Here is a 22,415-nt window from a genome sequence, read left to right on the forward strand (position 1 = left end):
TAAATGCACACTTCGATGCATTGAGTCAGAGCCGATATGTTTTAAGGATTTCAAAGACTGCTTTTAGATCGGCAAGATGACCCTCAGGCTCCTTGGTCTTAACGACCATGTCGTCGATGTAGACTTCTACTGTTCGACCAATCAGGTGTTTGAACATTTTGGTTACCAACCTTTGGTAGGTTGCTCCTGCGTTTTTCAACCTAAAAGGCATTACTCTGTAACAGTACAGGCCTTTTGGGGTGATGAACGCGGTATTCTCTTCGTCTAGGAGGTACATGGCTATCTGGTGGTACCCCCTGTAGGCATCTAAGAAGCTCATCCTTCCATGCCCTAAAGTGGCATCTACTAGTTGGTCAATCTTGGGTAGAGGAAAGCTATTTTTGGGACAGGCTTTGTTGAGGCTGGTAAAGTCTACGCAGACCCTCCATTTACCGTTCTTCTTCTTTACCACCACTGTGTTGGATAGCCATGTCGGGTAGTGAACTTCTCTAATGGCCCTGGCCTCCAGAAGTCTGTCTACTTCTTTCTCTACTGCTTCGACGTGCATCAACGTCAGTCTTCTGGCTCGCTGAATGTTGACTGGTCGGCTTAGTCAAGCTCCTTGTAACATCGAACGTACATGATGTCGTAAGAGCTGCCTTGGTCAATCAGGATGCGTTTTACTTGGCACTCCCCAACCTGGAGGGATACTACCAAGGCATCATGATGCGGATGCTGTACCATCTCAAGGTCGGCTTCTGAAAAGGACACTACTGGTCCTTGGCATTCCTCTGTCCGATGTCTCTTCTTCCCGACTTGGTAGACATGTTGCAGGTGCTTCACTTTCTGGGTTTCCCCCCTAATTTCGTTCTCGTTGACGTTCAAGTGAATCACATTGACTACCCGAGGTCCTCCTGCCTGAGGTTGTGGTGCTGGGGGAGGCAGAGCTGCTGGCACCTGAGGCAATCTTGCCTGTTCTTCCCTTGTCCTGGCCTCATCGATGAGGTCTCTCAAGTGGCCTTGCCTCACCAGTTCTTCCAAGTGTGTTTTCAGGGCTCTGCAACCCTGAGTCGTGTGCGCATCTTCATTGTGGTAAGCACAATGTCTACCAACGTTCCTTCCCATAAACTCTCCTGGTGCCTTCGCTGGTATTCTGAAATAGGGATGGTTTCGAATCCGGTGCAGGACTTTGGGAATCAAGATTCGGAATACTGTTGTTAATGCTTGTGTGGCCCTCAGTTCTGCCTCTTGTTTGCCCGATACATTGTTACCTCGGCCTCACTTTGGCGAGCCATTTCCTTTTTCTTGCTTTATCTCCCTAGTTGCCGATGTGTCTTCTTCGGTTCTTGCGTACTGCTTGATTCTCACCATGAGCTCTTCCATACTTTTTGGCAATGTCTTTGCCAAAGACTTTCGTAGTGGACAGTTGTCTTTCAGGCCGTTCTTGAAAGATATGACCGCCACCTCTTGACTACATTCAGGTATTCGATTGAACACCTCATAGTATCTTTTGGCGTAGGCCCTAAGGCCTTCATCCTTGCTGCCTTCATCCTTGCTGATCTTCAGAGCCATTAATGCGTCCACCCTTAATGGCTGCAGCTTGTTTGTCACGAACCTGGCCACAAACATCTCGGCCAAGCCTTCCCAAGTCTTCACGCTTCCCTTCGGTAGTTTGTGGAACCAATCTGATGCTATCTCTCTGAAGGATGAGGGGGACACTTTGCAGTGCAACGGCTCGTTCCCACAATACAATGCCATCGAGTTCAAAGATAGTCCAACGTGGAAGTTGGGGTCTGACTTTCCATCGTATATTTGAAACCTCAGCATACTGAATCTCTTCGGTGCCTCAAACCTGTCTAATTCCACCGAGAATGGGGTCCTCGGCTTATCTGGGGAGGTTACCTCGGCGTCGGCATTCTGTTGCTTCCTCTTGAGGTAATGTCTTACGTCCTCCTTCGTCCGTCTAGGAGCTCGGTTGTCTCCTGCTTTCAGTCTTTTTGGTGCGCTATTTTCAGCTTCGTGGTGAGTTCTTTTCGATCCTTCTCCATGAGTTGTGTCGAAGCACAGTGCCTGCCCCTAAACATGCCGATGTCCTTTGGGTCTGCCTCCTTTGTGCGATGAGTCCTCCTTGATTCTTCTCTTCTTGACTCTTTTCGTCCGACTTCCCTGGAAGGTCGGTGATAGTATCTTTCGCTCCCGTTGTGCTGAGGGGCTATGGGGATTGTTTTTTGCCCTCCCTTCTAGGCATTGGTCGCTGGAATCGGCGTGTCCTGCAGCAGGAACGGTGGCTGCATGACATTGTTTTGCATCATGAAATTGATGACCGACTACAGTTCTGCCAATTTGTTTGCCATCTCTTTTACCTCTTCGTCCCTCCGTAGGCACCTATCCTTCTAAACTTGGAGGTCGTCCTCATTGTAGTACTTGCTTTGATCTGGTTTCCTTGGTGCGTCGCCAGTCTGGCCGACGTCTGTCACTCCGTGATTCTGGTCACGAGTTTCTGCGTTGTATTCGTCTCTTGTGATATCAAGTTCAATGGGTCTCCCACTCCCAGCAGGAGTGTTGTCCCCAATCTTTTCCTTTTGTCCGTTACTGGGCATTTATTCTACTTTTTTTCCCACAGACGGCGCCAAATTGTGTCAGTGATTTTCCGATCACACTGCCCGACTCAATATTCAGCTGGAGAACACTGGCAGAATAGATGACACTTGGCTAACCTGTAACAGAAAGAGAAGATTCCGGCGGCGGTTCGTCCACCCGGGGGCACTCCGACGATCAAGTCAGTATATCTCTCAAAGATAATCAATAGTGCAAATCTCACTGTTCAGAATATAAATTGCGTACCTTAGACCCACGTTGGTGCCTCTCTTTTACATTTAACTTAATCCTTGTCCCACTAGAAGCCTAATCTCTATGGACTCCCGTTTAGTATATACTTTGGACTCCTCAAGAGATAAGGATAGATTCCCTAAGAACATTATCCTTATCCATCCTGAAGTCTTCCCTCATTCTAGGACTCTTGTCCTTTATCCGCTTATCTCGGACTCCGATATCTTCGGAGATAACCTCGGCTTAACCGATATCACCTTGGCGTCATGACCTGGACACGTGGAACCTCGGTTGACACGTCGGTGTCACCTTGCCACGTGTCGGTACTCAAAAATATATCCCCACAGGAGTTAATGACCATAAATGTCATAATTAAAAAAAAATTAAAAAAATCATAAACAAAATACCACATAAGATATAACTAATGCCTTTTTTGATCATAATCAAAATAATATTATACTCAGTATGAGAATGAGTCATAACTAATACCACAATATGTATAAATAAGTCATAACAAATGTAACGCCCCAAAAATTGAGCATGATATGGTTGAACCTATACTATTGGAGGTGGATCAGATCTATCATTTGGCTTGCGCTGCTTCGCCGGTTCATTACAAGTATAATCCTATCAAGACTATCAAGACAAGTGAGGGGTACCCTTAACATGTTGGGCGTGATAACCCTGTTCCGTATTATGCTAATGGGTCCTTATTATGAGTTTAATTATATGTTTAATATGATTTTGCGTGCCATTATGTGAATATAAGTGGTTTTGAATTTCTATCTGTTCACCGTAGCAATATCAGTTTGATTATCTGCTTTGGAATTTAAATTGAAGGCCTTATCGGCCACAGAACCTGAAATTGATTACGCCATTGTGATTGGCATAATTTTTAGAGGCTATGGTGGAGTTTAATTGAAAAATTGATCCGGACCAGATTAAATCGATTAAATTGATGAATTAGTGCCCAATTACTTTATATTAAAATAATGTGATCAAAGGGGCTCTTATTAAGACCATTACACTCTCATTTTGTTTCCTTTTGAGCCCAATGTCTGCCATTATGCTCTAAAGAGAGGAAGGGGCCGAATTTTAGTGAGAGAAGAGTGTCAAGGTAGAGATTTGCTAAGGAACTTGGTAATCTTGAAGCTACACTCAAGAATTAAGCATAAGCTTGGAAGATAAAGCTCCTAGGTGAGTAAATTAATGAGTTTGAACTTGTAATTTTGTGAATTAAAGATTAATTGGTGATCAAGAACAAGAGTTGTGCTATAATTGATGAATTTGAAGTTAATGTGCACATGCATGTATAGGATCACCATGATTTTTACATAACCAAGCATGTATTAAGTTGAATATGAAAATATGAGTGTTGAATCATACATGCAAGCATAGTTTTGTTGAGTTTTATGGTTATAAGCACCATTTGTACCATTTGAAATAGAAATGGAGTCAAGAATTGACATGCATGCATGATTGAGGAGGATATGTAGCTTAAATATATGAATTTAATGTATTGGAAGTAAGTTTGGTATAATTTGGGTTTGCATGTGAGTGATTTATGAAATTAAGCTCCAAAATGTTGTAATCTAGTGTTTATATCATGTTAGTACACATATATATGAAGTTGGAGTCGAAATCATGCATTTGGAGCCTTTGAATTCGAAGTTGGAGCTCAAGAACACATTCTGGAAAACCCAGAAATTTGACGTCCGCTCGAGCGGGGGAACCGCCGCTCTAGCGTGAATTTCATGCTCCCAGTATTTTCTGCAGACAATGATATCCGCTCGAGCGGTGAAGTCCACGCTCGAGCGGGGAGCTATGTAAGATGGCCTTCCACTCGAGCGTAAAAATGACATAACCAGTACTTTTGCAGACCTCATGGGTCCGCTCGAGTGGGTAAGTTCATGCTCGAGCGGGGACCCTATTTCTGAAAATTTTGTGTGATCGTTCTGTGTTTTCTTTTCCGTTCTCTTTCACTTGCAAGCACTCTTAGGCATGCATTAAGCATTATAATTGAGTTAAAGAGATAAGAATGAAGCCTAAAGAGGAATATGTGAATTAAAGAACGGATTGAATAGTTTGTGACCCATATGTGTTATATGGTGTGTAGGGTCAAGCTCCAGGGCAAATCCACGAGCCGATCACTGTGAGTAATATCGATGTTCTGAAGTTTGTTAATTGTCCAATTGCTTATTTCTTTGTAACTTTGCTAGTTTGAATTATCGACAACTGATTGAAATAAATAATTGGGCCGAAGGCCGATTGACATAACTACTTAGGCCGAAGGCCGATTGATATAAATGATTGGGCCGAAGGCCGATGGATATGAATGGTTGCGCCGAAGGCCGCTTGACATGAATGATTGGGTCGAAGGCCGTTTTGACAAGAATAAATGATTGTGGGCCGAAGGCCGATTGACATAAATGATTGGGCCGAAGGCCGATTGACATAAATGATTGGGCCGAAGCCGATTGACATAAATGGTTGGGCCAAAGACCGTTTGACATAAATGAAAGTTTGACATGCATGAATGGGCCAGAGGGCAGATCGACATGAATGAAAGTTTGAAAGGCCTAAAAGGCCAGTTTGATATGAAAGTTTGAAAGGCCAAAATGCCAGTTTGATATGAAAGTTTGAAAGGTCAAAAGGCCAGTTTGAAAGGCCAAAATGCCAGTTTGAAATGAAAGTTTGAAAGGCCAAAAGGCCATTTTGATATGAAAGTTTGAAAGGCCAAAAGACCAGTTTGATATCGAAGTTTGAAAAGGCCAAAAGCTAGTTTGACACGAATAATAGTTTGACACGAATAACAATTTAACACTAATGAATTGGGCCCGAGGCCGTATGATATGTTTGGAACCGCAGTTACTTAACTGACATATGTCTATGTATGTATGTATTAGTAGAAATATAAATTGGGCCCAAGGTTGTTTCATGTATATTTTTCCAATGTGTATTCTTTATTTGATATTATTCACTGGGCTTTCGCTCACGCTCATTCATGTGTTTGTAGGTGAGCCAAGAGAAGTCCAAACCCAGCCCCAGTGAAGTCTGTTTGGAACAACTAAGGTTTTGAAGAGTCAGCCTTTGCGTCTCACACACGAGACACGTCTTCGCCATTCTGCCATTCTATGTTATTTTGTCATGTTGGCGAGGACTTTGGTGTACGTCTGTATATAGCTTTGTTTTGGCTGACTTAGATTTGAATGATCCTGTCTGTATAGAACTTTATGTTACTATACTTTCTGTTGTGAGTTATTAACATATGTATGTATGGAAAGTTATGATGTGCATATAAGCATGGCTCTATGGACAAAGTTTTAAATTTGCTTCCGTTTGGCCCCTTTACTCTGATGAGTTTTGTTTTATTTGGTTTGAGGTCGTAGGTAATCTCATGATTACTGGCCGGTTATGGCCTTAACCCATAGGGGCGGGTTCGGGTCATGACAGAGTGGTATCAGAGCACGAGTTAATAACTCACACACTTGTCCAAAAGTGCAATAAGGGTCTAGTAAAGATCCAGGATGCATTCATGTGATAAGTATGAAACTAGAAGCATCGAGAACATGCTTAAATGTTTTGATATGAACGGTTATGTGCTATAAGTTTGTGAATTGCTTGCATTGCAAAATATTTGAATATGTATGCTCTTTAGTGTATGCATACCCGTGAATCTTTTGTGTAAAGCATAATGCAAGTTTAATCAATTGTTGAAAACATGTGATTATATGAGATATGAATTGTTGCACTAACGTGTACAACGAGTTTGTTTTGTTTATAATGCACATACATGAACATGACTTGAGTATATAACTACTTAGTAAATGTTTAACATGCGATATCTGATAAGTGTGCAATCATCTGTTATGTATGTGATTAAATGTGCCTATATGCGAATGTACGCATGTGTATCTGTGTTTATTTTTGTATTGGGCATCCCAGTGTTTGGCAAGGTTTAATAAGAATTGTGTAGAGTGTGGATAAATTAAGGGCATACGAGCTGGAAGACTCTTCTACAGCCCGACTTGATAGACTGGAAAGAATAGTACAGGAAATGGCCGAGATCTTAAGACAACAATGCCAGTTGCCGCTACGGCAAGAATCTTTGTCACCACCAGTGTAAGAAACACCGAGGAGTTGTTATCAGATCTCTAGGGTTCGTTATAGGTGTGGTAAAGTGGACCATATGGTAAGGAACTGTCCCCGAACTGAACAAAATGTGAATAAATCTTCTGCCTCAGCTAAATTCGTATCAATGGGAGAAATTGCTAGTCGAGATACAGTAATTGCACTCGTCTCAGAAAGTACTCAGAATGCTGCAACCGTTATTCCAGGTATCTATACTGTTTTTAAACGAATGCCTATATGTGATTGATTCTGAATTAGTGCATGTGTACACCTTTGCTTGGGGTATTGTTTGATTCGGATCAGCATGTCCTTTCATAATTGCCGCCTGTGTGTCTGGATCGGTCAGACCCACAAGATCGAGACTGTATTTATTGAATATCTATATATGTGCTCCATTTGGGAAGTTGGGAAATATGTATTGGGATATTGATTGACTCCGTGATTGTGTGACTGAGTTGAGCACCCTAAAGGACGAACTCTAAAATTGTGGGACCATGTATTTTGATTGGTAGAGAATTGACTGGATTATGTGACTATACTAGGCTCGACTCATAAACCCATGTTTTGTGGCTAATTTGGAAATTTTGCGTAACGGACCCCATCTTATGTACAACCGAGGAACTTTGCTTAATGTGTTATTGTGCGCCATATATTTGCACATAAGACTTGTTTGGGAACTACTGTAGTGATCATGGTACATACCTCTTGATCTGAATAACCGCATGCATACGTAACTATACCTAAATTTATGTGGGCAATGCTATATTGTACTTGACTTGAAATACTTTGATATGAACGGATGTGATGAATGACTCCAATATGACTTTAAGGACTGATGAACTTAGGACAATTGTGAAACTATCAACCATGTACCTAAGCAAACGGAGTATGCCCTATAGAATCAAATGTACCCTATTTGAGAAAACTTTTATCTGATTCGATCTGATAGAACCTTTGACTGATATGGCCTTGCTAGAACCCTCATTGGATACAATTTGATGGGATCTTTGTTTGATTAATTTGACATGACCTTTGCTTGGATTGATCGATAAGACCCTCTATTTAATTTGATTTTGTTAAAGGGAATTAATAATTGTTTATAAATAAATAGCCATATTATCCTTGATAGAAAAAATGATAGACCCAAAACTTGAATCCATTTGGAATACTTGACCTATTTGAAAGACCTTTCATGGGTTATCAACAGATTGATCAAACCATGGGTGCCATTGAGAACCGACCTTCCGCTATTGGGACATATGTGTTATAATGAATAGAATCGTACAAATCCCGTGATTGGGTGTCTTAAGGAACGATGCTTCTGAATTACCATATTCTTGCTTATTTGACGTTATGGAAACCGATGACAGCAGATTGACTTGATTGTAAATGGTGCTGAATATTTATCCTTGATTAATCAGAATATGTTTCATGTGTCTGCTTCAGTGCTATCAGATTTTGGGAAATCAGGTTATAGTGACTGGTATTGTATTTGTTTTGCTGACATTCTTGGGGCGTCCTTTCGTGCTAGGGGACGTTAAGCATATGTAGCACCTTTGTTGAGATATCTCTTTTGCCATCGACGATTTTGTACGGGTGGGTTTGTCTAATCGCTTGCGAGTCGGCCACCGACGGTCATGAACGGGTGTGCTTTGATTCCGAGACGATTATTTCTTTGTTTTGTCCACAATGTTATCTTTTGGTATTATGTGGATATTATTAGCATCAAAGGAGCTTTGAAAAACCCTGATTTTCTAAAAGTGTGTGAATTCAGTATGCTCTGTGTAAATAACTGCTCCATGCCATTATGTTCTATGATTGGGGCTCTAGGGATGTGTAAATTGTGCTTAATATGTGATTGACTCCTTTGATATTGTCCTTGACATCGTGGGGATTTGTATATGCATTGCCTTATGTTTTTGACAATTATCAGATAATATGGAAAGACTCGATAGAACAGGGGATTGAAAGTGGGCTGAATTGTAAACCATAAACTGTTGAATGAATTGAGGACACGTGTATTGTTTTAGAAATTGATTGTTTCGATGCTACCCTTATTGATTCGGGAATCAGTATCTAGATCCACTTCATATTCCTAGAGACTTTTGGTTAACCTTGGATGACCATGATGAGTCACTAAACAAAGTATTGAATTGGGTTGTGAATTGCGGAATTATTGAGAAATGAATTGAACTTTTGTGACAAAAAATGGATCAAACTTCTATGGTAGGGTTAGTTGGCATTTGAAACAAGTATGCTGGTGACCCATTGTGAAGAAGGAAATTGTTGAATTTGTATCTGAATGTTTTCGGTGCCAACGAGTCAAAGTTGAATAATAGATACTGGCGGAACTACTTTAACCTCTCTCTATTCCGGAATGGAAATAGGGATATGTGACTACGAATTTTGTTCTGGGGCTACCTTGAGCACCCAGGGTATAAGTCTCGTTTGGGTTATTGTGTATAGGGTTACTAAGTTTGCTCATTTCCTCACTGTGACATTTTCGTAGGATGTTTATAGACTAGCAACTGTTTACATCGACAAAATTGCTCGTTTGCATGGGATCCTAGTATCTATTGTTTTGGACAGGGATCCTAAAATGTGTTTGAATTCTGACAAGCCTCCAAGAGGCAATGGGGGCTGAATTATGATTCGGCGCTGTTTTCCGTCCGTAAATTGAGGTATAATCAAAAAGAACTTTTTAGATTTTGGGAGGAATACTCCAAAAATATGTATTAGATTTTTCAGGAAAGTTGGAAATATCTATTCATCATTGACAGGCCTCGATACCATACAAGTCTTGTATGGAGGGAAAGGTAAGTCTCTGACTGATTGAGAACAGAGTATTGCTTGATTTTGAGACTAAGCAGTAAATGACTATCAAAAAGGATTGGAACCGTTGAATAAAAGGTGTTCCGAATTGTTTTCGACTAAATGTGAAATAAGTTTGGAGGACCAAACTTCCTAAAGGGGGGAAGACTGTCTATTCTGTATTATGCTAATGGGTCCTTATTATGAGTTTGATTATATGTTTAATATGATTTTGTGTGCCATTATATGAATATACGTGGTTTTGAATTTCTATCTGTTCACCGTATGAATATCTGTTTGATTATCTGCTTCAAAATTTAAAGTGAAGGCCTTATCGGCCATAAAACCCGAAATTGATTACGCCATTGTGATTGGCATAATTTTTAGAGGCTACGGTGGAGTTTAATTGAAAAATTGATCCGGACCAGATTAAATCGAATAAATTGATGAATTAGTGCCCAATTACTTTATATTAAACTAATGTAACCAAGGGAGCTCTTATTAAGACCATTACACTCTCATTATGTTTCCTTTTGAGCCCAACGTCTGCCATTATGCTCTAAAGAGAGGGAGGGCCGAATTTTAGTGAGAGAAGAGGCTCAAGGTAGAGATTTGCTAAGGAACTTGTTAATCTTGAAGCTACACTCAAGAATTAAGCATAAGCTTGGAAGATAAAGCTCCTAGGTGAGTAAATTAATGAGTTTGAACTTGTGATTTTGTGAATTAAAGATTAATTGGTGATCAAGAACAAGAGTTGTGCTATAATTGATGAATTTGAAGTTACTGTCCACATGGATGTATAGGATCACCATGATTTTTACATAACCAAGCATGTATTAAGTTGAATATGGAAATATGAGTGTTGAATCATACATGCAAGCATAGTTTTGTTGAGTTTCATGGTTATAAGCACCATTTGTACCATTTGAAATAGAAATGGAGTCAAGAATTGACATGCATGCATGATTGAGGAGGATATGTATCTTAAATGCATGAATTTAATGTATTGGAAGTAAGTTTGGTATAATTTGGGTTTGCATGTGAGTGATTTATGAAATTGAGCTCCAAAATGTTGTAATCTAGTGTTTGTATCATGTTAGTACACATATATGTGAAGTTGGAGTCGAAATCATGCATTTGGAGCCTTTGAATTCGAAGTTGAAGCTCAAGAACACATTCTGGAAAACCCAGAAATTTGATGTCCGTTCGAGCGGGGGAACCGCCGCTCGAGCGTGAATTTCGTGCTCCCAGTATTTTCTGCAGACCATGATATCCGCTCGAGCGGTGAAGTCCATGCTCGAGCGGGGAGCTATGTAAGATGGACTTCCGCTCGAGCGTCCAAGTTCCATGCTCGAGCGTAAAAATGACATAACCAGTACTTTTGCAGACCTCATGGGTCCGCTCGAGCGGGTAAGTTCATGCTTGAGCGGGGACCCTGTTTTTGAAAATTTTGTGTGATCATTCTGTGTTTCCTTTTCCGTTCTCTTGCACTTGCAAGCACTCTTAAGCATGCATTAAACATTGTAATTGAGTTAAAGAGATAAGAATGAAGCCTAAAGAGGAATATGTGAATTAAAGAACAGATTGAATCGTTTGTGACCCATATGTGTTATATGATGTGTAGGGTTAAGCTCCAGGGCAAATCCACGAGCCGATCACTGTGAGTAATATCGATGTTCTAAAGTTTGTCAATTGTCCAATTGCTTATTTCTTTGTAAGTTTGCTAGTTTGAATTATGGACAACTGATTGATATAACTAATTGGCCAGAAGGCCGATTGATATAAATGATCGGGCCGAAGGTCGATGGATATGAATGGTTGGGCCGAAGGCCGATTGACACGAATGATTGGGCCGAAGGCCGTTTTGACAAGAATAAATGATTGTGGACCGAAGGCCGATTGACATAAATGATTGGGCTGAAGACCGATTGACATAAATGGTTTGGTCAAAGGCCGTTTGACATAAATGAAAGTTTGACATGCATGAATGGGCCAGAGGCCAGATCGACATGAATGAAAGTTTGAAAGGCCTAAAAGGCCAGTTTGATATGAAAGTTTGAAAGGCCAAAAGGCCAGTTTGAAATGAAAGTTTGAAAGGCCAAAAGGCCAGTTTGATATGAAAGTTTGAAAGGCCAAAAGGCCAGTTTTATATGAAAGTTTGAAAGGCCTAAAAGACCATTTTGATATGAAAGTTTGAAAGGCCAAAAGGCCAGTTTGAAATGAAAGTTTGAAAGGCCTAAAGGCCAGTTTGATATCGAAGTTTGAAAAGGCCAAAAGCCAGTTTGGCACGAATAACAGTTTGACACTAATGAATTGAGCCCGAGGCCGTATGATGTGTTTGGAACCGCAGTTACTTAATTGACATATGTCTATGTATGTATGTATTAGTAGAAATATAAATTGGGCCCAAAGCTGTTTGATGTATATTGTTCCAATGTGTATTCTTTATTTGATATTATTCACTGGGCTTTCGCTCACGCTCATTCATGTGTTTGTAGGTGAGTCAAAAGAAGTCCAAACCCAGCCCCAGTGAAGTCTGTTTGGAACAACTAAGGTTTTGAGGAGTCAGCCTTTGTGTCTCATGCACGAGACACGTCTTCGCCCTTCTGCCATTCTATGTTATTTTGTCATGTTGGCGAGGACTTTGGTGTACGTCTGTATATAGCTTTGTTTTGGCTGACTTAGATTTGAATGATCCTGTCTGTACAGAACTTTATGTTACTATAATTTCTGTTGTGAGTTATTAACATATGTATGTATGGAAAGTTATGATGTGCATATAAGCACGGCTCTATGGACAAAGTTTTAAATTTGCTTCCGTTTGGCCCCTTTACTCTGATGAGTTTTGTCTTATTTGGTTTGAGGCCGTCGGTAATCTCGTGATTACTGGCCGGTTATGGCCTTAACCCATAGGGGCGGGTTCGGGTCATGACATTGGGCCTTGAAAAGCGAATTGGGATGAGGTTTTTGATTACGAGTACTAGTGAAGTTTATGGGGATCCCCTTGAGCATCCCCAGGAAGAGACATGTAAATCCAATAGGTGTTCGGAGTTACTATGATGAAGGCAAGCAAATTGCTGAAACTTTGACAATGGATTATCATCGAAGGGCAGGTGTTGTGCTTTTACTGGGGTCGTAAATTGAAGTGCTTTGGGTCAAAACGTAGAGGGTGGAAAAGGCGTCGTTTGGCTCCAAGAAAATTTAATTTCGGTTGCCAAAAAAAAAAATTGAAGACTTCTTAGCTTGAGGTAGGGATTTTTCCTACACTTCTTTATACACTTTTACTTGATTATATATAGTTTAGAGTTGTATATAATTTAATTAGAATTTTTAAAAAATTCATGATTTATTTGCTTAAAAGGGAAATTTTGAGAAAAATAAAGAATTGATGCCCAAATTATGAAAGTGTAAACTTGGAATATGTTTGTAAGGTTATGAAAGAGCTATGTTTTAAATTTGAACAAAAACGGACTTCGACTCGATTAGTTTTGAAATTTTTGCCAGTTTGTGACCAAAAGAGCATTTTTAAAGAAAACAAAGGAAATACATTTAATTTTGGGGGTTTTTGATCAAAATGTGATGTCATAGTTGAATAATGTTTGGAGAATGAGTTTGGAAAGAGAATGATATTTTCTTGGGCATTAACGATATTATTTTGCTTAATGTATCTGTTGGAATAAAATCGACACTGTTAGAAATGGATCTTGAGAGGTTACCGGACGTGATTGTGAAACGAAAACTAGTGTAGTTGTTCATATTTGATGAGATGTGGAATATATTGTATCTAACGGAATTCTTGAAATTTAATTGTTTAAATATCTGTTTAGAAATATCTGTTTTGGGCTATCAGTGAAGGATAGTCATGATTGTTGTAAAGAGGCATTAGACTTAGGTAAATTGAACCACATTCCTCATTTGTTGCATTGGACATTGCATTACATTCATTTCATTGAAAATGTATCGATTTTTGAGAAATCCCTGGAAATTTATCTATTTGTGAAAAGATGAATACATGGTGAATCTGGGTAGGGGGTGTGGAACCGCGCGATTAGGTGTCAAGCCTTTTAGTTTACTGGTAAAAATAACAGTGGTAGTGCATTAGGGCCTACTTGCAGACATTCACCTAGAGATTCACAGGGGCCGTATTCATGTAACAGATATGGTTTAAAATGGAAATGGTTTTATATTTGCTGTTGCATTTCAGCATTGCATGCTTTATAAAAAGAGAGATAAACTATTTTATCATGAGCATGGCATGAGCATATTCCTCTTTAGTCTTATCATTGTTCATATGTTGTGTAGTATATCTCTACTGGGCTGTGGTTCACCCTATAAGGGAAATCATTTCAGGTACAGGTGCTATGCCTTCGCCAAGGCATTGACTTGGGAGGACTCGGAGCTGAGGCTTCATTTTGGTTTTGTTGTTATTTGTTGAATGTAAGCCCAGGGTTGTATTTGTGTTGAGTTGAAACTCCATTTTGTGTAACCAAGAATGTTATTGGAAAATTTATAAGCCTGTAGAGCATTTATTATCTGTTTGGTTTCCATTTCATATTTGTTGTAAAATGCACGCTTGGGATTGGAACTGGGGCATTGAGATGCGAACAACATGTATTTGACATTTGGGATTTAATGAAAATGGGTGTATGGATTAGTTATCTATATATATGTGTTTGTTTATCGGGTGGGTTTTGTTGCATAAATAGATATACCATGCCCAATTTTTGGGGCGTTACAACTTGGTATCAGAACGTATCGGGTTCGAATACTTTGGGTACGTGGGGAGTGGTTAGTACCACAATGGGTTTATCTCCCTTGATAGAGATGTCGGTATAATGAGGTGCTATGTGATAACATGCTTATGTGATTATATAGGTATGGGGTTTGATTTCTGAGATGTTGATTGGGTCTGTGAGTTCCTGGAAGTTCAGTTAGGAGAGCACTTGATCACTGCTATTTCTGATTGGAACTCTGGCAATGTCATGGGACAATCATTATCTAGAAAGAAAATCTGTATGTGACTATGTGCTTATGTGGAATGAATTAATTGTTATCTATTGCCTTAGGACGTAAGTGAGTTAGCTTCGGCCCAATTGTGATAGTGCAAATCTCGAGTGTTACCTTTATTAGGATGTCAGGACGTAGAAGGGGAAGTGGTAGGCATGGTAGGCCTAGGAGGCATGAGATGCCAATCTCGGATGAGATTTCGGCGCAAGAGGAGGGGACAGGACAGGCAAATGTGGCTGAGACAGTTGGGCAACAGGCCATGGGTGCTTTGGCACGAGAGATAACAGGGATATTGAACATACTGAGGGCTAAGAACCTAGCACAGGCCCCAACTGCCCCAGCTACAGAGACAGGACCACTCCTGCAAAAAAAGGAGTTCTTCCGGACCAATCCAGATATTTTTATGGGAGATCCTAAGGAGCTACTAAAGACTGAATGAGTGGCATCATAGCTTGTGGTTATATCTTGTAGAATTTGGGTAGAAACGAGCTGACTAGAGACTTCAAAGGAGATTTCAAAGTCACTACAACTATGAATATTTGTTGGGAGTACCTTAGTATTGTTAGAATGTATATCTAGTCTTGATGAATTTTATGTGAACTCAAAGTGCATTGTGTGAGCGTTTGGGTAAATTCTATGTTGGGGGGAAATTGTGTGAGTGGATGTAGACAAGTTTGCGTAAACTGTTAGTTGGTTTGTCGAGTGAAAGAAATAGAGTGGATAGGTAAAAATAATTCAAAAATTGTTTGGTTGGGCAACTAAAGTTGTGGCTGAGAATTTTTGAGTAGTGTGTTTGGCATGATTGCATTATGCTTCGTAAGGGTTGGTGTTTTTTTTTCTTGTTCAAGTGAAGTAGTTGAGACTAAGGTGATCTGTGAATTTTGTTTTTGGAATAATTCATTGAAGAATATAATTGTACAAGGGGACGAATGGAGATTCTCATGGGATGAAATATTTGAAGTCATTGTTAGTGTTAGTTTTATTCAATTGGATAACTGAGTATGAATTCATTTTAATATTGAGATGAGTTAGTTGTCGTGTGACGGTTGTAATTACAAAATATATCATTGAATTGTGTCTTTAAAGGGAGGGTGTTCTCATTGGTTAAGAGTCTTGAAATAATCATTTTGGATGGATATTAAGTAAATTATTGCACTAGATTATAAAAAAAAATAATAAAAAAAAAAAAATAAAAAAAAAAACTTATTTTATTGAAGTTAAGGGATGACATCCCCGATTACAGAGACAAAAAAAAAAAAAAAAAAAAAAAAGGATCTTGTTTTTTATAACAGCCACATGCCGACTTCAATTACTTGACTCTCCCGTCGAGCTCTTCCTTTTTTTGTTATCTTGAGTGACCCTTGAAGGCTCCGCCTCAGCACGTGCAGGACCGCCGAGAGAGTTGACTCCCTGTTGGTTGTCAAAGGCGAAGTATAAAGGTGCTCCGAATCGGGTCATGACGGTGGTCTTCCGTTTCAACTCCTTATTCTTCGCCTTTAGTGCGTAAATCTCTGCTCGCACATCTTTGTACATGCGCTGGAGCAGAGAAAGTTGGGAGTTTAATTGTTGTACTTCACTGGTCCTATTTTGCAGCCGGTGAGATAATTTGGTAATCGCAGTCACTGTCTCCATGCAAGATCTCAGTGTGAAGTGGTTGGCCTCAATGTCAGATTGAGCGGCCACGATTTGCTCAACTGACATCATGGGAAAGTTAAGAAGAGTAGGAACAGGGGCACTCCGTTCAGGAAGCTTAAGAAGGATAGGAGCAGAGGCACTCGGTCCGGGGAGGTTAGGAAGAGTAGGAGCAGGGACACTCGGTCTAGGAGAGCTTGGATCATTGAGGTCCGGAAAGAGAGTGAGGGGACGAGATGAGGCCATGTGTGGTGAGAGATGTAAAGAGAAAAAAGGAGAGTCAGAGAAATAGCAGAGAATAGACTGAGTTTTGGAATAACTTTTCTCCTCCGTTCAGTCTCTCTTTTTCTCTCGATGAGGAAGAAGAAACATAAGAGAGTGATGAAGAAGAAGGAGATGGAAGAGAATGCTGAAGAAGAAGGAGAAATGAGTGAATAAGTAGAAGATGGAAGATACTGATTCAGAAGAATGCAGAAGAGAAGAAGACAAGAGGGAGAGAGAGCCGAGGCGAGCTTACAAATCGAAGAGGTCTGTTTTGTCGGCCAACAGACACAAAAGCAAGGCTACGTGTCAGACGCAGTTTTCGAAGGAAGAGAGAGAATCGAGAAAGTTGTATACATATATGTATCTATATTGTATATTTACGCATTATATACATTTATTCGACTATTTTGGTCACAAGAGTGACTTGGGTTCAGTGGTTTGGCTTAGTGATTGAGGGACCAAGGGACGAAGCCTGAGGTCAGGGGTTCGAAACCCTGTATCCCTGCATTCGTGTTTTATTTTCTTTTTGTGTGTTTTGTTTACGCGCGATGACGTCAACTTATGGAAGATTCCGTCGCAGTAACGGCATGTGCTTGCTGACGTCCATAGACAGAATATTCCTTGTCAGTAACGACATATTCTCCAAATGTGTCTATGTATCTTTTCTTCGTATTTGTCCGTTGGTGAAAATGTTGTGGAGACATCACGGGGTTGAGTAGGCGACTTGGGAACGTGAGGCTGAAGTCCGTAAGAAGTATCCGGACCTATTATTTGATGTTTGAGAGATGTAATATTAGGATGTACATTGTATATGTTATGGAGTAGGGTGAATATCTTATGTTTAATTGTAAGGCTGTGTTATTATGCCATGATTATGTTTCTACGGTTGTAATTGATTTTAATTCAGCGAGGTTAATCTATTTCTTAACGATTTGGGAATTTTAGAACTGCTTTCGTGTTAACCTTTATTTGTGTCTTATCGTGATTAGTTTTGTATACTTCTAGGGTGAGAGGTTGACTATTCAGTTAACTGGCCTCAAGAGCAGTATTAGTACTTGTCTATAAGTGAGTTAGTATAGTAAGAGTTGTTTAATTTAGGTTTGATCTCGTGGGCTATCGTGATATTAGTGTGATGAAGAATAGTGTTGGTAAGGTATTGTTTGTTTTTTGATGGTGGACGGTCACTATTTGAGTTGGTGGTTAGTGCTTTTGAAGAGTTATTATTTCGTTTTGTTAAGGTCTTGGAGTAGTGGTAGTTATTTTGGCCTTGGGTGCATTGTGCATATGTGATGGAAATAGTTCGTTGACGTTGGGTTATCACCAATAAGGTATGGTGTCTTGGTATTTTGAGGAGTCGTTTTGTCAAAATTTGTGTTATGCTTAAGGAATTAGATCCTATTTTGGTTGTTTTAGGTTATTGATGTGGATAGAAGAATCACTTAATGGATTATACTAGTAAGGATTTTTATAATTAATTGTTGTGCAAAAGTAATGGTTTGGTTCGTTACTGGTGTGACTCGTTGCGACTCATGTAATAGCCAAAGAAATTTTGTTGATGCATTGGTGAATGCCTGAGGAAGTTTGTGGGTGACAGTAAGATGCATTACATTACTTGAGTTTAATTTCGATGACAAAATTTCTTTAAGAATGGTAGGTTATAATGATAAAAAATATATATATATATAAATAAATAAATATAAAAGAGAAGTGAGTGCTGGAGTGGGGTTCAAGCATGGGAAGAAATTTTTTTTTTTTGTGTGTAAAGAGAGGCAACCATGTGGGGGTGGGGGGCTGTCCCCTTATTCCTTTTCTCTTTTCTTATTCTTCTTGAAGATCTGAACTCTCAAATTATGGGTAGTAATTCAAAAACCAGTGTGTGGTTTAGGAGAGATCTGAGAATCGAGAACAATGCTACTTTAGCTGCTGCTCTTTCATTTTCATCCTCATCTTCATCTTCATCTCTTTTCTTTTTCTCATCCACAACTTAGAGAGGCCTAGCTGGACTCGAAATATCCAAACAACTCCCAACGTTATTATTGTTCAAAATCAAAAACCCACTTTCACTTTCGGAATCTGCTAAAACTGGAATTACCTCTCCTCTCTCTGTTGATCCGAAGGAGTATCTGGATCGTACGTTTGGATTTACAATAAATTACAAGAGAGAAGATGAGTATGATCCAAGGGAACTATCAGAAATACCAGAAATAAGGCTATGGTTTGTCAGACTTGATGCAGCTTATCCATGGCTACCTGTTTTGCTGGATTGGCGAGCAGGAGAGCTTGCTCGTTATGTAGCCATGTTGGTTCCTCACCAGATTCCGGTGCATCATCTGTAACAGCAGAAAGTTGAGTGTGGTCTGAGGATCCTGAAGTTGCGTGGATTGACAGAGAAGTGATAGAAATCAAAGGCAGCGATGCCATCATAGTTTCCACAAATGGGAAAACTATAGTTGCAGATATCTCAAGCACATACCCAAAGCTCTAAAACACCCCAGATCTCTCTCTCGATCCATCACCTACCTTCTCAAAGAATAGAGACTACTCTTCATCCTAGTGGGTATCCTCATTGGTTCCACATTCTTCATTCTCCAACCCAATATCTTCAAACTCAACCCTTCCTCGACTCATTCTTCGATACCCAGATTGATTTCAGTCACAGATCGCGAGTCCGTGTCGAACCCTATCTGGGTTTCGAGAATTATGGTGTTGGGAAGGCTGTTGGGAGGATTCCGGTGGGGGTTGGCTGGAGACGATTGAGAACTGTGGTCACCGGCGGTGCCGGGTTCATGGGTAGTCATTTGGTTGATAGATTAATTGCTAGATGTGATGATATAATTGTGATTGATAATTTTTTACTGGGAGGAAAGAGAATGTGATGCACCATTTTGGGGACTCGAGATTTGAACTAATTAGGCATGATGTGGTTGAACCTATACTGTTGGAGGTGGATCAGATCTATCATTTGGCTTGCCCTGCTTCGCCGGTTCATTATAAGTATAATCCTATCAAGACTATCAAGACAAATGTGAGGGGTACCCTTAACATGTTGGGCCTTGCAAAGCGAATTGCGGCGAGGTTTTTTATTACGAGTACTAGTGAAGTTTATGGGGATCCCCTTGAGCATCCCCAGAAAGAGACATATTGGGGATATGTAAATCCAATAGGTGTTCGGAGTTGCTATGATGAAGGCAAGCAAACTGCTGAAACTTTGACAATGGATTATCATCGAAGGGCAGGTGTTATGGTTCTACTGGGATCGTAAGTTGAAGTGCTTTGGATCAAAACGTAGAGGGCGGAAAAGGCGTTGTTTGGCTCCAAGAAAATCTAATTTTCGTTGCCAAAAAAAAAAAAAAAATTGAAAGCTTCTTGGCTTGAGGTAGGGATTTCTTCTACACTTCTTTATGTACTTTTACTTGATTATATGGAGTTTAGAATTGTATATATAATTTAATTAGAATTTTTGAAAAATTCGTGATTTATTTGCTTAAAAGAAAAATTTTGAGAAAAATAAAGAGTTGATGCCCAAATTGCGAAAGTGTAAACTTGGAATATGTTTGTAAGGTTATGAAAGAGCTATGTTTTAAATTTGAACAAAAACGGACTTCGACTCGATTGGTTTTGAAATTTTTACCGGTTTGTGACCAAAAGAGCATTTTTAAAGAAAATAAAGGAAATACATTTAATTTTGGGGCCTTTTGATTAAAATGTGATGTCATAGTTGAACAATGTTTGGAGAATGAGTTTGGAAAGAAAATGATATTTTCTTGGGCATTAACGATATTATTTTGCTTAATATATCTGTTGGAATAAAACCGACACGGTTAGAAATGGACCTTGAGAGATTACCAGACGTGATTGTGAAACGAAAACTAGTGTAATTGTTCATATTTGATGAGATGTGGAATAGATTGTATCTATCAGAATTCTTGGAATTTAATTGTTTAAATATCTGTTTAGAAATATCTGTTTTGGGCTATCGGTGGAGGATAGTCATGATTGTTGTAAAGAGGCATGAGAGTTAGGTAAATTGAACCACATTCTTCATTTGTTGCATTGGACATTGCATTACATTCATTTCATTGGAAATGCATCTATTTTTGAGAAATGTTTGGAAATGTATCTATTTGCGAAAAGATGAATACTTGGTAAATCTGGGTAGGGGATGTGGAACTACGCGGTTAGGTGTCGAGCCTTCCAGTTTATTGGTAAAAATAACAGTGGTAGTGCATTAGGGCCTACTTGCAGACACTCGCCTAGAGATTCACAGGGCCCGTATTCATGTAACAGGTATGGTTTAAAATGAAAATGGTTTTATATTTGCTGTTGCATCTCAGCATTGCATGCTTTATAAAAAGAGAAATAAATTGTTTTATCGTGAGCATGGCATGAGCATATTCCTCTTTAGTCTTGTCATTGTTCATATGTTGTGTAGTATATCTCTACTGGGCTGTGGTTCACCCTATAAGGGAAATCATTTCAGGTATAGGTGTTATGCCTCTGCCAAGGCATTGACTTGGGAGGATTCGGAGCTGAGGCTTCATTTTGGTTTTATTGTTATTTGTTGAATGTATGCTCAGGGCTGTATTTGTGTTGAGTTGAAACTCCAATTTGTGTAACCAAGAATGTTCTTGGATAAATTTGTAAGCCTGTAGGACACTTATTATCTGTTTGGTTTCCATTTCATTTGTTGTAAAATGCATGTTTGGGATTGGAACTGGGCCATTGAGATGTGAACAACATGAATTTGACATTTGGGATTTAATGAAAATGGGCATATGGATTAGTTATCTATATATATGTGTTTGTCTATCAAGTGGGTTTTGTTGCATAAATAGATATATCATGTCCAATTTTTGGGGCGTTATAACAAAGTTATAACTAATATCACAATATGTCATAATCAAAAACTGCAAATGTCATAACTTGGACATATGGTACACATTCTAAAAAGGGTGTGTATAGAATATCCCTTAAAAATATCCCAAATAATAATATCTGTAAATTACAAATATAACTCATGAGATTTGTTTAAAATACAGATTGCTCCCTGCGATTCTGAAAATTACAAATACTCTCATGTTAGAATTTTTTACTTTAGTGAAAATTAATAGAAAAAATAAACTTTCTAAAAACTGCAACAATAAAATTACATTAATTATTAATTAAAATATATTTTTTGATATTATTAAAAAGTATTGATTAACTTAATAATTTATTATTTCAGTTACGAAACATTTCAAATATAAAATATTAACAACCTAGTGTACTCTCCACCATACAGATTTTTAAAATTTGACACGCATCTCGTGTATTATAAGATAGATATGTGCAATTCTTAAAGTCTAACAAATTTATTCAAGATAGTTAATATGATTCCCAATAATACTATACAAATAAAAAAAAAAAAAAATGTTGTATATAGATTGATGGATGTGTCTTGTTGTGGACCACTTATTTAAAAATAAATAAACTTTTGGGATTCACAATTTTAAACTGTGATGAATGTTGCTATTATATCATGTTAAATAAAATTATTTTATAAAAATTATGTTGGTATATTATTTGTAAATTATTACCTATCAAAAAAATATTTTTAAAAAATGTTTAGAATTTAAAATTTATGAATTAAATTCGTTCTTTTTGTAGCTCGCACTCTAAAGCTACATCAACGTATTCAATTTTCGGAAAAATTCTGAACATTTTTTTAAGTACATAGCATTGGTGATATTATTTTGCTCAGAATTCTTTAGAATCGACAAAGG

General features: G+C 38.9%; 1 pseudogene; it reads left to right on the forward strand.

The window, feature by feature from the left end:
• Positions 1 to 16,834: 16,834 nt before the first annotated feature.
• LOC114264961 (UDP-glucuronic acid decarboxylase 2-like) lies at positions 16,835 to 21,442 on the forward strand (annotated as a pseudogene).
• The last annotated feature ends 973 nt before the right edge of the window (positions 21,443 to 22,415 follow it).

Source organism: Camellia sinensis, chromosome 10 (assembly GCF_055761805.1).
Source record: "Camellia sinensis isolate YWXY chromosome 10, ASM5576180v1, whole genome shotgun sequence".
Classification (NCBI taxonomy): Eukaryota; Viridiplantae; Streptophyta; class Magnoliopsida; order Ericales; family Theaceae; genus Camellia; species Camellia sinensis.